At 33.8% G+C, this 14,512-nt stretch overlaps 1 pseudogene; it reads right to left on the bottom strand.

Annotated features, from left to right (window-relative positions):
* Positions 1-13,709: 13,709 nt before the first annotated feature.
* Positions 13,710-13,828, bottom strand: LOC120591309 (uncharacterized; annotated as a pseudogene).
* Positions 13,829-14,512: the final 684 nt, after the last annotated feature.

Raw genomic sequence — 14,512 nt, forward strand, 5'->3', positions numbered from 1 at the left:
TTGTAAATCTAGCCGTGTGAAATAGTTATGGCCGTGAAATGGTGTCTGGTTGTGGTTGTAATATGCATTTCACTGTTGACAAATGATATTGAGCAACTTTTTGTATGTGTGCTTATTTCTCATCTGTCTGTCTTCTTTTGTGAAGGATCTGTTGAAGTCTGCGACAGATGTATTTTCCAAAATAATGATAATAAAAATAGTCACAATAATATCTTCTATAAAATATATTTCTCATATAATGCATTCTTGACATTCCTGCTATCAGGTACTAGGGTGTATGTCACTTCATCCTAAAAGCAGGTGAAGCTTAGTGACTGCCTTGGCTGATAGAGTATGGTGGAAGCTTTGCTATATGACTGAAGAGGCTAGGTTATAAAAAGCTATATGCTTTACCTGGTTGTCTGGAGATACTCTCTTTTGGAATCCAGCCATCATGAAGTTTGGAAGCCCACATCACTCTGTGGAGATGCCCATGTGGATAGGAACCAATAGCTAACACCAACTTGTAACATGCAAGTGAGCCATCTTGGAATTGGATCCTCTAGCCCCATTTGAACTACCTTAGCCAATACTAAATGGAACAGAGACAAGCTGTCTGCCCTGAGCTTTACTCAGGGTGTGGATTCATGAACAAAATGCATGATTATTGTTGTATGAAGCCATTAGCTATGGGATGGTTTGCTGTGTAGCACTAGAACAAATTTTAGTTGCTGCATAACAAAAACTATAGCATGTGATGTTGGGTTGGTGACTGACTGACAAGAGAAAACCAAAAGATATTAATAAAATCTTAAGGATCTTAGACAGAAACTTAAGAGAATCTAGAAGGCTGTCAGTGATGGTTTAAAGCAATGTCAAGAAAATATAATTAGAACCTAAAGAAAAGGGAATACTTGTAATGTATTGGCGAGATACATGGCAATATGGCAGAAGAACCATTGTGATGATTGGGAAAGATAGCCTTGTGCATGCATTATTCAGCCCCCATTCAACCACAAAAGAATGGGCTTTGGGCCTGCAACACTTTTTTAACCAAGGGATAAGGAGTCCTCACAGCCTGTGCTGGACTCGTCACCTAGTGTGGGAATATCTTTCCCTGTTTCAGACTCAGCATGTATTACTTTGCTCTGCTTCATTGCGTCATACAGCACCTGGCCAACTCCACTGCTATATCTGTCCCCTGTGGGGAGGGGACAGGATCCTTCTGCTGCAGCACAAAAGGAACATGTGCAGGTTAATTGCCCTGCATTGGCTGCCAGGTACGGCCCACTGGCTATTGGGTATAGATGCCCACTACAGAAGCAAGCTCTGTCTCTTCTCTGTGTGAGTGCTTGACTGTGTTGTATTTTCCTTGGCAACTCAGATACTAAGATGCAATGGACACAAGTGTTCAGCCTTCTCTTCCTGTTGATAGGGAACAGATGCCACTTGCTCCACAATGCCAGTTTCTGAGTGTAGACCTTAATAACCTGCAGCTTCTACTTTCTCTTGGGATGCTTAGTCTTAGAACCCAACCACACTGTCATAAGGAAGCCAAGTAGCCACATGGACAAAACATGTGCATCCCCTGATGAAGTACCAATTACCATCCAGAAACAACTTCCAGAAATGTAAATGAACAAGCCTTCAGATGATTCCAACCTCCAGGCATTGAGTTAGCCTTAGTCTTCATGCCATTTGAGTTGTTGCCACATGAAGCAAATATATGCTATCTCCTCTGAGCCTTTCTCAAATTGAAGATTTGTGAGTAAAATAAATGGTAATTTTTTTTAAGTCGTTAATTTTAGTATGACCCATTTGATATGACCAATTGTCTATTACAGTAATAGACAATTGGAACAAAGTTTTTTGTTCATTTTTTAATTGGATTGCTTTTTTAAAAATAAATTAGTTTGTAAATATCCTTTATATAATGAGGATACAAGATATATGTACATTGTCAGATATATATATTGAATATATTTTTCTCAGTCTATGACTTTCTTTTTCCTTTTTTAAATGGTTAGTTTGATCAAGCAGAAGTTTTAATATTGATGTAGTACAATTTATTAGTTTTTTCTTTTGTGGATAGTGCTTTCTTTGTCATCTTGAATGGAGTCATGACTTTTCCAAATACATAATTTTCTTTTTAAGAAGCTTAATACTTTTAGCTTCTAGATTTAGGTAGATGACCCAACAGAATTGTGTGTGTGTAGGAGGATGTGGGGTGTGAGGTAAATGTTTAAATTTGTTTTTCTATGTTAGCCAGTTGTTCTATCATAATTTGATAAAAAGGCTTTTCTTTCTTAATTGAATTAACTTTGCACTTTTGTTAAAAATCAAGTAACTCTCGTTTCTTCACAGATCATTTGTGTGTGTGTGTGTTAGTATGATAAATAAGGCCTTATAGAAACTCTTGGAACCAGATAGTGAATTTCTTCCAATGTGGAAAAACTTATTAAACATTGTTTGGGCTATCCAAGATTCTTTGCATTTCCATATAAATTTAAAATCAGAATTGCTTACTTCCCCTTCAAAATCCCAGTCCTGTGCCCTCCTTCTCCTTTGTCCAAAATGGCATGTAAACCTCAACTGCTCAGTGCTTCTCTGGGTCTCATTATGACACCCCTGAATGTACATCTGTCTAATAAAAATAAACTTTGGACATTTTCTTCTGTTAATCTGTCTCTGTTAATTTAATTATTAGTCCAGTTGGAAGAACTTAGAAGGTGAGAAGAAGATTGTTTTCTTATGCCTCCACACTGTTTAGATGCACTGTAGGCATCACGAATAAATAATTCTATTTTTTCCACCGCATTTTGTCCATTATATTTATATTTTAGTTATTTTTGCTTGATTAAATAAATCAACAATCTCCACTCAGCAAAATATTACTTCATGTTCCTTATTTGTTTATTCCTTCTATATAATTAGTCACTATGTTTTTTTCCTTTTACTTAAAATAGTTCTTAAACCCACCCCTGCTTCTGAAAAACATCAGATTACATTTTCTTGGTTGTGAAGTATTTTGCAAGGGTGTCTTAACTGTTCTCCTACTTTCAGCCATTTTCTCCTTTAAAAATCACAGTGATAACAAGAGCCATTTAACAACAGTCAACCAAATATATAAATCGTTTTTGCAGCTCTGACAAAAAAAATGTTTACACTCTCAGCTCTCCATTGTTTGCATGATAAAGTATCTAATTTTGAGAGAAGCCAATTCTCTTCACCATTCCCAATATTTGCCATGGCATCTATCATACATTCATGCATTTATTTTTCCTACTGACTATGGTAGTCTCTCTTCCTGGTCATGAGCTTCTCTCTCTCTCTCTCTCTCTCTCTCTCTCTCTCTCTCTCTCTGTCTATATCATCTCTCTCTCTCTCTCTCTCTCTATCATCATCTATGTAAACATCTAGCTAGCTAGCTTTGTATCTAAATATCTGTTCTTTGAATCTCATCAAACCTTGCCTAACCCCTCAGCCCTAGGCAGTTAGTTGTTTCCTCCTCAATGATCTTTGTTCTCAATTGTAACATCAGAGATGCTTTAGTTTCTTCTTCCATTGTTATTGCACCTTATTTTAATATTAACATCCGTGTTATGTGCTTAAAAATTGAATACCAGACACATATTAATAACTATAACCATAATAATATAAAACAAAGGTTATTTTTATATATGTGTATATGTGACATAATATATATTTATTGATAGAAGGGTCAAGAAGTTTAGTCCATGAACTGTCTAATTTTACTGTTTGCTCTAAATAGATAAATCTAGATTTTTTTTTTTTTAGTGAATTTGTATCCATATCATCCTGAAAGGAATAACGAGCCAGAGAGTAGCAGTGCATTAGCTATTTCATAGTAATTTGTGCTCATCTCACCTTCATATTGCAAATGCTTTTTTTTTGATGTCTACAAATATATTGTGAATTATTTGAGAGAAGAAATCACCATTTTTATTCATCTCTCTTTTTTATCCTCTGGCACAGTGATTAGCACATACTACACTCTCAACAATGGTTAGATAAACACAGATTATTAAAAATCTGTAACTATGGAGGCCAAGACTAAAAAGACCATATGATGGAAAACTATAAAGGGATAACGAGTTTTTTTTTAATAGTTTATTTTAGAGAAAGGCTGCTGAGTTAAATAGACATAGTGGAATGAAGGAGCTTGGGAAATAAGACAGATCTATGCAAAGAATCTCATTAAATGTTTAATCAAAATTTCATGATCTGTATAGGGAATTGAAAAAACTCCCTGAGAAGTCATAAAAATTAATTTGAAGGGGAATTAAAAATTGAGACTCATAGTGCTGAGTGAATGATTTTGTGTCCCACAAAGCTCCCTGAATGTGTTTATAAGCTGAGCATCCTGTCCCAGCCTCATGAAACAGGAAACAATACATCAGTCTTGGCATCTCTTGGTATTTGAGATGGTTGGAATTATTATCTCATACCCTTGGCTGTCTCAAAGGAAACCAAATAGAAGTTTATATTTGGGTCAAGCTTTAGTTTCTATAAGACTGAAAAATGCAATCACTATCATTCTTCTGGGCCTAGGTCAACTGTAATGGGCAGTGGGGAAAGTGCCACCCAAGGGTATTTCAGCATTCTCTCCATATTATTCTCTTTTTCTGACCATTCACTTTAATTCTTGGTGGAGATCATTGTGTAAAATTCACTAGCTTGTTTTCTTCTTTATTAATAGTAGGGAGAAATAATGAAATGTTAACTAAGATTATAAAAATATAGTGCCTGTGACTCCATGTGTAAATTCTTTAAATTTTATCATTTCAGACTATAGAAAGCATACTATGGAAAAATCTAATGAACGCAGAAGACTTACTCCAAAAAAATTGGACAAATGAATGTCAACATAAAATAGAAATAACTATAATATTAAAGTAATAGCATTTAAATTTTAAAAAGTCATATTTAAAATTAGTGTTCACATAACTAAAATGATTTATTGCACATATTTGATGGCATAACCAAGATTTCAAAAGTTGAAATGTGATATAAATGCTTAAAAACACTTAATTAGCAAGTAATTCAGTCCTTTTTAAAATGCTTTAAAATTTGACTATAAGATGATGACCCCAAGTTTTCAGCCTTTTGTCTTTAGGCATTAAAATGTAAAGAAAAGCAAATATGTCTAAATGTTTCAAATAAAATTATTTTCAAAGAGGATTATAAATTAGAATTTATATCCAATGAATATTTCTCAATAAAGAAACAGGTATTTCCATGTACCAATCATTGTGTATAGCTTTCTTAGTAGCAAAATAAAAAAAAAAAAAAAAGGATGATCATGCTTTCATGATTACTATAGCACACTGGATGTTAGACAAGGAATTTAATTCAAAGTAATTGTTTATAGCTGAGGTTAGCCATATAAACCATGTGAGGTTACATGTAAGGAGAAATGAAGAAGTCAGTTATAAGCAAAATCCTTAGAAATCAATAAATAACCAGAATCACAAAAGACAATTTACTATGTTCAGATATTACCAAACTGCAAAGGACTATAGAGTAACTGAGAATCAGAATTCTTTGGCAACTTCCAAGAAACATGTTCTAGAAAATTTTCTTGGATTAAAAACCACTAATGTAAACAATTAGTCTAATTGGTTTTCCTACGGAAAGAGAAGGTGAAAAACTTGATCCAAATTTTTCAATGCACTGGTTTTAGGAAATAATCAAAGAAGATTCAGAGGACTCCAAGGCCTTAAGGAATGGCGAAGTCACTTGATCCAAGTAGCTTATGTCCCAGAATAACCATGGGTAACAGAGGTTTCTGTATGTTGACAGTGGACTATAGAAAATACTCAATAATTAAATTAAGAAGTTGTTTAGAAGAAAAATGCAATCTGAAGGAGAAGGAGAAAAATATATACCATTCCACGACTGGATAAAAAAGTTGTGGTACATGTATACAATAGAATATGCTCAGCCATAAAAAAACGAAATGACATCTTACCTTTGTGACAACATGGATAGACCTAGAGGGTATTATGCTAGGTGAAATAAGTCAGACAGAGAAAGACAAATATCACATGATCTCACTTACAAGTGGAATCTAAACAACAAAACAAATAAACAAACAAACAAAACAAAACAGAAACAGACTCACAGATGTGGGCAACAAACTGATGGTTGGCAGATGAAAAAGAGGTTGGCAAGCAGAGTAAAAAGGTGAAAGGATTAAGAAGTACCAATTGGTAGTTAAGAAATAGTCACGGGGATGTAAAGTAAAGCAAGGGAATATCATCTATAATATGTAATAACTATGTATAGTGCCAGGTTGGTACTAGATGAATCAGGAGGATAACTCTGTAAATTATATAAATGTCTAACCACTATGCTGTACACCTGAAACTAACATAAAGTAATGTTGAATGTTAACTCTAATTGAAAATCAAAAAAGGAGAGGAAAAAATGAGAGGGAATAAGTTCAATTTTCCAGGTATAAAACAACTGAGTCATGGGGATGTGGTGTACAGCATAGGATTTGGTGTATAGAATATAGTCGATAATATTGTGATAATGTTGTATGGTGTCACATGGTTTCTGGACTTATGGTGATCACTTCTTCAGGTATATAAATGTTGAATAATTATGGGGTACACCTGAAACTAATACAATACTACATGTTAGCTATATTTTAATAAAATCTTAAAAAAACTAAAAGAACACATATACCATTCCTTGTAAATATCAGGCATTTATGCGTATGCTCTCAGATCCTTCTAAACCAACCCAGAAAAGCTGATCTATTTCCTTCATTTTACTGATGAAGATATTGAGGTTCAGAGAGTTTAAGCAACTTGGGCAATATTGGCAAAGCTAGAATTCAAGCCCAAGTATGTCTGGTCCAAAGCACATTTCATTACAGGAGTAAAGTGATGTCTTTGAAAGTTAATGAAATCTTGTGAGGAAGAATCAAAGACTATTCATGAAAAATTCACTCATGTGTGGGATATAAAACCAAAAGCAACAAACATACAGACAAACAGAGACTCGTGGACACAGATTGTGTATTAGTGGTTACCAGAGGGAAGCAGGAGAGTGGGGAGGGAAGATAAGGGAAAAAGGGGTCAAATGTGGGGTGCTAAAAGGAAATCTAGCTTTGGGTGGTGCACACACTATGCAATATATATACAATGTATTGTTGAATTGTACACTTGAAACTTATTTGATTTTATTAATCAATGTCACCCCAATAATTTTCAATAAAAATATCAGGGACACATATAACGATTTCAAATTTGAGAGTAGGAAAATATTAGTTTATAGAAAGATGTAATTCTGCTGTGTCAGAGACTGCCTACTATTTTCAACAATATTCAGATTTTCATTTTTCTTGGCACACCATTTAATAACATTCTAAATCCCTTTAATTGGGAACCATGTGACAAATTCTCTCCAATAGGATATGAATAAAAATAATGTACATCTGGGCCGATGTGATTAAAAGCAGCACACTCTTTTTTTCACTTACTATTAACCTGATGCTGAGGATTCAGTTGAGGACTCCAGGGTCCTAAGGAAGCCCTTGATCCAAGTAGCCTGGATCCCTAAATGACTACAGGGAACAGAAATCTCTGTCTGCTGACATTGGGCTATAAAAGGAAAACAAAAAGTTTTATTATATTTACCCGCTGAGATTTTAAGGTTGTTTGTTACTCCAGTTAGTCTACTCTGATATGTCATCCAATAGATGGTTTACACTATATTCTTACTAAAAAACTGACTAAGATGATCACTGTTTACGCTGAATTTAAATTAGAGGATGATAATACACTGTTAAAACGATGCAATGAATTATAAGAATTATGAAAGTGTATGGAAGAACAATGTTGCAAAGAGGGCCCACTAATTTTGATATATTTGATAACATAACAGAAAGAACCATGAGTGACATTTTTTCTTAAAATGTCTGCTCATCAAAGGTTGCGTATTTCACATGGTAAACTTAAAATTATAGTAGAAGGAGGTGTATGTACACTGTTTCAATGAGACATGGTTGTTGACGCACTTTGCTACACTGTAAAAATAGAAAATAAATCTTTATTTATGTAACTGAACTAAGTAGAAAATGTAGCACCCTTATATGTCTAAGAAGGTATACTTGCCTCTGCTTTTCTCACCTTTTCTCAGCGGTAGTTACTGATGTCTTAGACTTGAGGGTTTCACTCTGTCCACCTGACGTTCAGTTTCATCCTATAGTCTGAACAAATGCTGCCATATTTTCCCCTACCGGACAAACTCAAGCTTGGTTTACCTGAAGGAAAATTATGTGATAAACTTCTGCTGCTCATCTCACCCCTCACCCCAGGGCTAGCCCTAAAATTTGGGAGTATCACATTATGTCTGTGTCATTTCAGCCTGGCCCAACATCTTCTTCCTGATCTTTTTGGATAAGAATCTCACATAGCTCACAACCAAGTTTGTCCAAGTTACTAGAGCATTCATTTGTGGGGGGAATCATGAAGTTATTGTGGTAGTATGCATTTGAAGGTATTTGAGTAAAAATAAAAGACAAAAGAGAGAAACGCTAGCAACTGCTGTTGTGGAAGTTAACGTATTAGATTAGTTGGCTGACTCGAATAATGCAATCAAAATACAGGGATAGAGAGATGTAACTAATATAGACAAGACACAGAAGTGTACTGAAGCCCTCATATATAAAAGTATTTTTTGGAAGCCTCACTCCACTTAAAGTAGGAAGCCCAATATATTTCTCACTAATAGATTCATTTTCTAGAAAGTGATGGAAGTAACTATGGGGATTGCTACTTTGAAAATCATTGCAAAAAAATTGAAGAGCTGATTTTTGGCATAAAATCAAAGGAAGAATATATACAAGGGTACAGTCTGATGTGTGCACTGGGGCTTCAAAATATTCACAAAAAACACAAGTCTATCTTCAAGAACTTAAAAGAAGAGGGTAATTCAAAAAGGATAGGGACCTCTAAGAAAATAAATTCTGACAAGTCAATCATAAATAATCCCCTGAAACAAGAAAAAAAATAAAGGTGACTTCTGAAGAAATCAGTCTAACCCCTCAGGGAATTATCTAAGAATGCACAAATGAAGAACGAAGAGGCACATTTCAAAGGAAGAACATAAAGAAGTATTCTAAGCAGAAAATTTATTACAAAAATACTAAAGTCCAGAATAAGCTAGGGTTTGTGAAGTATACTGAGGACAACAACAACGTCTGTTTTTCTGTTTTGTATGGAAAAAGACCATAAGGAAGAATTAGTCTTGGCCCTGATGGTGCAATGTTAAAAGTGAGAAAGGAGAACAAGTCAACGTTTATTTTATTTCCACTTTCCATATGAAAGCCAGCGAACTTCAAAGTGCACAGGGTAAAACTTTGCCAAGAAAAAATTAGGCTCAAGGTAGTCAAGGAAAGGGAAATTAAACCTACATTTATTGATATCTACTCTATGCCATGCATTTATTCAGCAATTACCTTTTTGGAAATTTACTACACATACTCTTACAGGCCCCGGGTGTACGGCAATAAATAAATTAAATAAATGTCTGAGTTCAAGAAGCTTTGATCACCAGTGAAATTTTATATATGCATCTTATGTATTCCTAGGAATTTTAAAGGTACCATTAATTTTACAGAAGAGTAAATCAAGACAAAGAGAAGGTCCTTAAGTTGCCCAAGGACATAAAGCATATTTAGTGTAGACACAAAGTAGAAATCTAACTCTGTATTTTTCACTTTCTATTATGTGACTCTAAAGCAGAGAGTAAAAGTTTGTAAGTGACATCCTAGGGTGCAGAAGTAATTGCAAGTGTAGTTGTAGAAAATCTTTTGGAAAAATCTACATTATAAATGAAGATAGAGGCACATTTAGGAAAAAATTTAGATGCAGAAAATTATGAAGAACAGCTAACACTGGATTTCTGAATAAAAATAAAACCTACTTTGTTAGATCAAATAAACAACATGAAGTTTAACAGAGAAAATATATAATTTTATACTTAGTTTAAAAATTAATTATTAAGGAGGAAGGATTTGTAGTTCAACAATTTTTTTTATGTAAAAGAAAGACCCAGACAATTTTAATTATTATAAATCTAATGATAAGCAACAGTATAAAATGGCTTTTCATATAAATAATGCCATCTCAGCCTCATTTCTATTCATTGACGTGATCACATAAAGTATATTTGAAGTGAGACATTGCATGATAAAGTCCATCCAAAAGAGATCAATAAAAAGAATAGAAAGATAAATGAATGTTTTAACCACCCTTATACCTCCAGTGCCTCTCTGTGGGTCTAGAACAAATTCGGCACTCAGTAAATATGTGTTGAATTAATAAATTGTAGACACGATGTAACATGGAGCATAATTAAAGGAATCGAAATGTTTCATCTCAAAAAAAGGTTTTGCAGGGTGATAACAGTTGCCTTTAAGTAAAAAAGCATGTATCATGTTGTAAAAGATAAATGAGATTTTTTTCCTAGCAGTTTCAGAGGGAGTTAAACATGTTTTTCTCCGCTTGTGGTAAAATAAAATCTTTAAAATGAGTAGATGTATCCAAAAATGCAATGATAGCCTTCCCACATGTGAGCTCCCTGCTGCTGCATGTGTTAAGATAAAGGATCATGAAATTTAAAGGAGATGGTGAAAAGGTGTCCGCTGCAAATATTTGCACTTTGAAAGGCATGATGCGTTACCGTGAGCTGTGGTGACTGTTAGAGGTTCCAGAGGCAGTTGTGGCCTTCCCTAGGCCACCCCAGATCCCTCTGCTTACCTCATCACACCTTGTAATCCTCAGTGACTTTCCCAGATGCCACTTCCCCAGGAGGCTGTGAACTCTGTGGGGCAGGTGCTTTTCATCTGATCCACCATAATATCCCTAGCAGCTACAAAGTGCTTAATGTATTAAGTTCAATAAATATTTGTTGACAAAGTGTATGGATAGATTTTGGAATCATTACTGTTTTAAAATCCAGTATCATATTTTAGATGTAGCATTTTTATTTTTGTAGTAGAGTGGTGAGGACTTTAATAGAAAGATGTTGAAAAATACATACCTCACTGGTAATAAAGCCGTTCAATGATCTGGTCTCTCAATTTTAAAATTTTTACTTAGAGAATATTCTCTATTTCTGTATCATTATTTACCTACTGTTCAAACTTATTATTTTTTAGCTTTTATTTCATTGCTCTCATCAAGCATCTGAATACCTCTTAGCATATAGTAGTGATCACTATACGAAGCAAAAGGAACTCTCACTCACACATTCAACAAGCATTAGTAAGATGCTGTGCTAAAATGATGAAGATAGAAAAGATGAATAGGGCACCATCTCTGCTTTTAGAAGCTGTTAGTACAGTGGGAGAAACTACTGTGTAAATAGAAAATTATACCATGTTAACAGTGTATGAACAAAAGTTGATGTACTTGATTGACATATCTAAAATAGATAAGGCAAGGCAGATATATCAGGGTATATTAAATAAATAAATACATATAAGCAGGAACTAATTGAAGTAATAGTTGAAGAGGAGAGAAGCATGGGGAATTTTCATCATGTATCTCTAAATCATGGACGTGGACTCTCGAGCTTGCTGGGAGCAGGGCAAGCAGAGAGTAGCAAGTAATTAAATGATGAATAAGAATTATTACTAACTTTTGAACAGTGCCTTGCTGACCACTAAGCTCACAAAACTGTTTTATCACCATTTTACACAAGAAAATCTGAAGCTAAGGGAAATTAAGGGATTAGCCCAGATCTCCTAGCCAGTAAATGATAAAGCTAGAACTGCAGCTCAGCATCTGTTAGATGTGTTTCACTACTGTGTGAAAAAAGGGTCTTCAGAAGTGCTTAACTCATTGAAATAAATATTCCAGGCACGTATCTCTTCTACATAAAATTACTTTGAGTTCAAGGATTTTATGCATAAAAATACTACCTAAATGTGACAGATAAATTTTACATAACCACATTAATTCAACACAGAAGCACAGTCCTCTCTGCCTTTTTCATCCTTCTCCTTATCTACCTGCAAAATAACTTAGGAACATTATTCGACTTGGAAGCACACAGCCCCTGCTAGCATCAACAGGAAAATTTATCTTCAATGTCTTTTTCTTTCTTTAAAAACAAAATGGATTAGATATATGAATGATTTAGTTTCTTTTTATCATAGCGAGGGTATTCTGAATTGATGGTCATGACAGATCTGTTCTTTAAAAAATAATGACACTCTTCAAGGTAAATTGCTGTCACATACTGATTACTTGGACAGAGATAAAAACAGTAACCATAATTATAAATATACTTGCTTCTGAGTTCAGAGAAATATTTGCAAGAGAATGGAAGTTTTTACTGGAATCATAGCAAATTCCAAGTCTTCTTTTCATGTTATAATTGCCATCTCTGAACTCTCGAATCTCTTACCAGGAAGTCTTTGGGTTTATAAATGCAAGTCAAATTGAAATGGAAATTATCTACATACTTTAATATTTAATACCAGAATTATCAACATTGGTGTTGACATGAGCTTAAAAGTTTTAACTTTCTGCTTCCATTCATTAACATTATGACTCTGAACAAGTTATTTAAAATTTCTATGCCTCAGTTTCTTTATTTGTAAAACAGAGACATTTAAATTTTGGAGTTTCATAAAACAGGTGAGGTGATATTTGTAAAGTGATTACCATAATGATAGACATGTTAAATGCTTAATAAATATTATTTGTTATTATTGGATTCCAGGAAAAAAGATTTTAAAAGCTCAAGATTGGTTTCATTTTAAATTTATATAAAACATTTGAAGGATCAGATTATTCTGTGGGTTAAATAATTGTCTGCGTCTTTACTAAAGACTAAGACACAAGACCTGAATTTGCCTTTCCTTGTTTTGTTTTGTAGATCGTTTTACCTTTTTTTTTTGCTACGAATTTGTCAATGCTAAAAATGAAATGATAGTATTCATTTGTGTCTTAGAATTTGAAATCTAGAAAAGATGATAGATATTATCAATTGCAATTTATTGAAAAGAAAACTGAAAAGTAGAAACTACAGAAGTTTTTGTGGCAATATAAATTAGAAACTAGTAATGAATTTTATTCCAGTTTATGATTTTGGTGGAAGAATAAATTGTGCATGAATTAGAAACAATAAGTCTAATACCAAGTCTGGCTTTTATTTTTATAGTAAGCTTTCTATCTATATTTGGAATCCTCATTTAAAATATTTTGGTCTCTGTCTAACATTTCCAGACTTATATAATCAATCTATTCAGTGACCTATTTAGTATATTGGGCACCAGGAACAGATCATTTTTTAACACCCCTCTGCAGTACAACAGAATTATTTTCAGAAATATTCACAAAATGAAATAAAGATCAGTAATGCAAAAAAGAAGCATGTATGTAAATTTTTTATTTTATTGAATTTTGCATATACGACTATGCAAATGAACAAATTAAATATTATAATATGAAAAGAAAGCTAATACTTTTTAATAACATTATTGCATCTTTTTAAAAATAGAAAAGTAACATATAAATAAGTGCTTTCAGGGAGTATGCAAGTTTCAGATAATAATTTCCAAATAGAATGATGAACTGAAGTAATAAAAGGTTTTTTTTTTTTTTTAAGAGAGGCAACCCTTGGTTGGCCTCACAGATTGCAAAGACCTTGTCAGCTTACAATCCCTTATTTTTTATTTTTTATGCCTACAACACCTGGTCTTCATAGGTGGTCTCCTATCCAAGTACTAACCAAGCTCGACCCTGCTTAGCTTCCGAGATCAGACGGGATTGGGCTTGTTCAAGGTAGCATGGCCGTAGACAGTAATTAAAATTTTGTTTTCTTGACCATATAACTGCTGAGATCATGTTTATTTAAGTGTAATTCTTAAATGTAGGAATCTGTAGGACCACAAAAGTGGATAATCCAACACAGTGCTGTCCTGGTGGTGTAGCCTCACATTGGCTCAGTGGCTATTGTGAGAGAATCTTTTTAAGTCCTTGCTCAGCGACATCACATTGGCAGCTTGAGGTTAGTCCTGGAAAGTGTAGTAATATCGAAGAAATAAGGCAGTACAACAAATTACGGTAATTTCTTCAGGGATACAATTGCTAAGCATTTATCAGTAAATCACAGATCAACTGTACTCAAAGCAAGCCTAAATTATTTCAAACAGTAGAGAAGTTACTTTCAAGACAATCATCTATAGTAAATCTGTAGAATGGGAGAGAACTATATAACTAGAGTTTTCTGAATTAACTTTCACATAGAAAGCAAAATAACTGGAGAATTGGCTTAAAACTTAGATTGACAAAAGATCATTTAGAATTGTTGGCACATGATGATAATAAAAAACAGATGGATTTCAAATTGTTTTTATTATTGGTTCAATTTTTTTTTATCCATTCATATATTGATAGACATTTAGATTGTTTCCAGTTTGGGTGCTCTTGTGAGTAAAGATGCTACTACCTGTATACACATCTTTGTGAAATATATGTTTTCA

Source organism: Pteropus medius, unplaced genomic scaffold (assembly GCF_902729225.1).
Source record: "Pteropus medius unplaced genomic scaffold, Ma_sr-lr_union100, whole genome shotgun sequence".
Taxonomy (NCBI): domain Eukaryota; kingdom Metazoa; phylum Chordata; class Mammalia; order Chiroptera; family Pteropodidae; genus Pteropus; species Pteropus medius.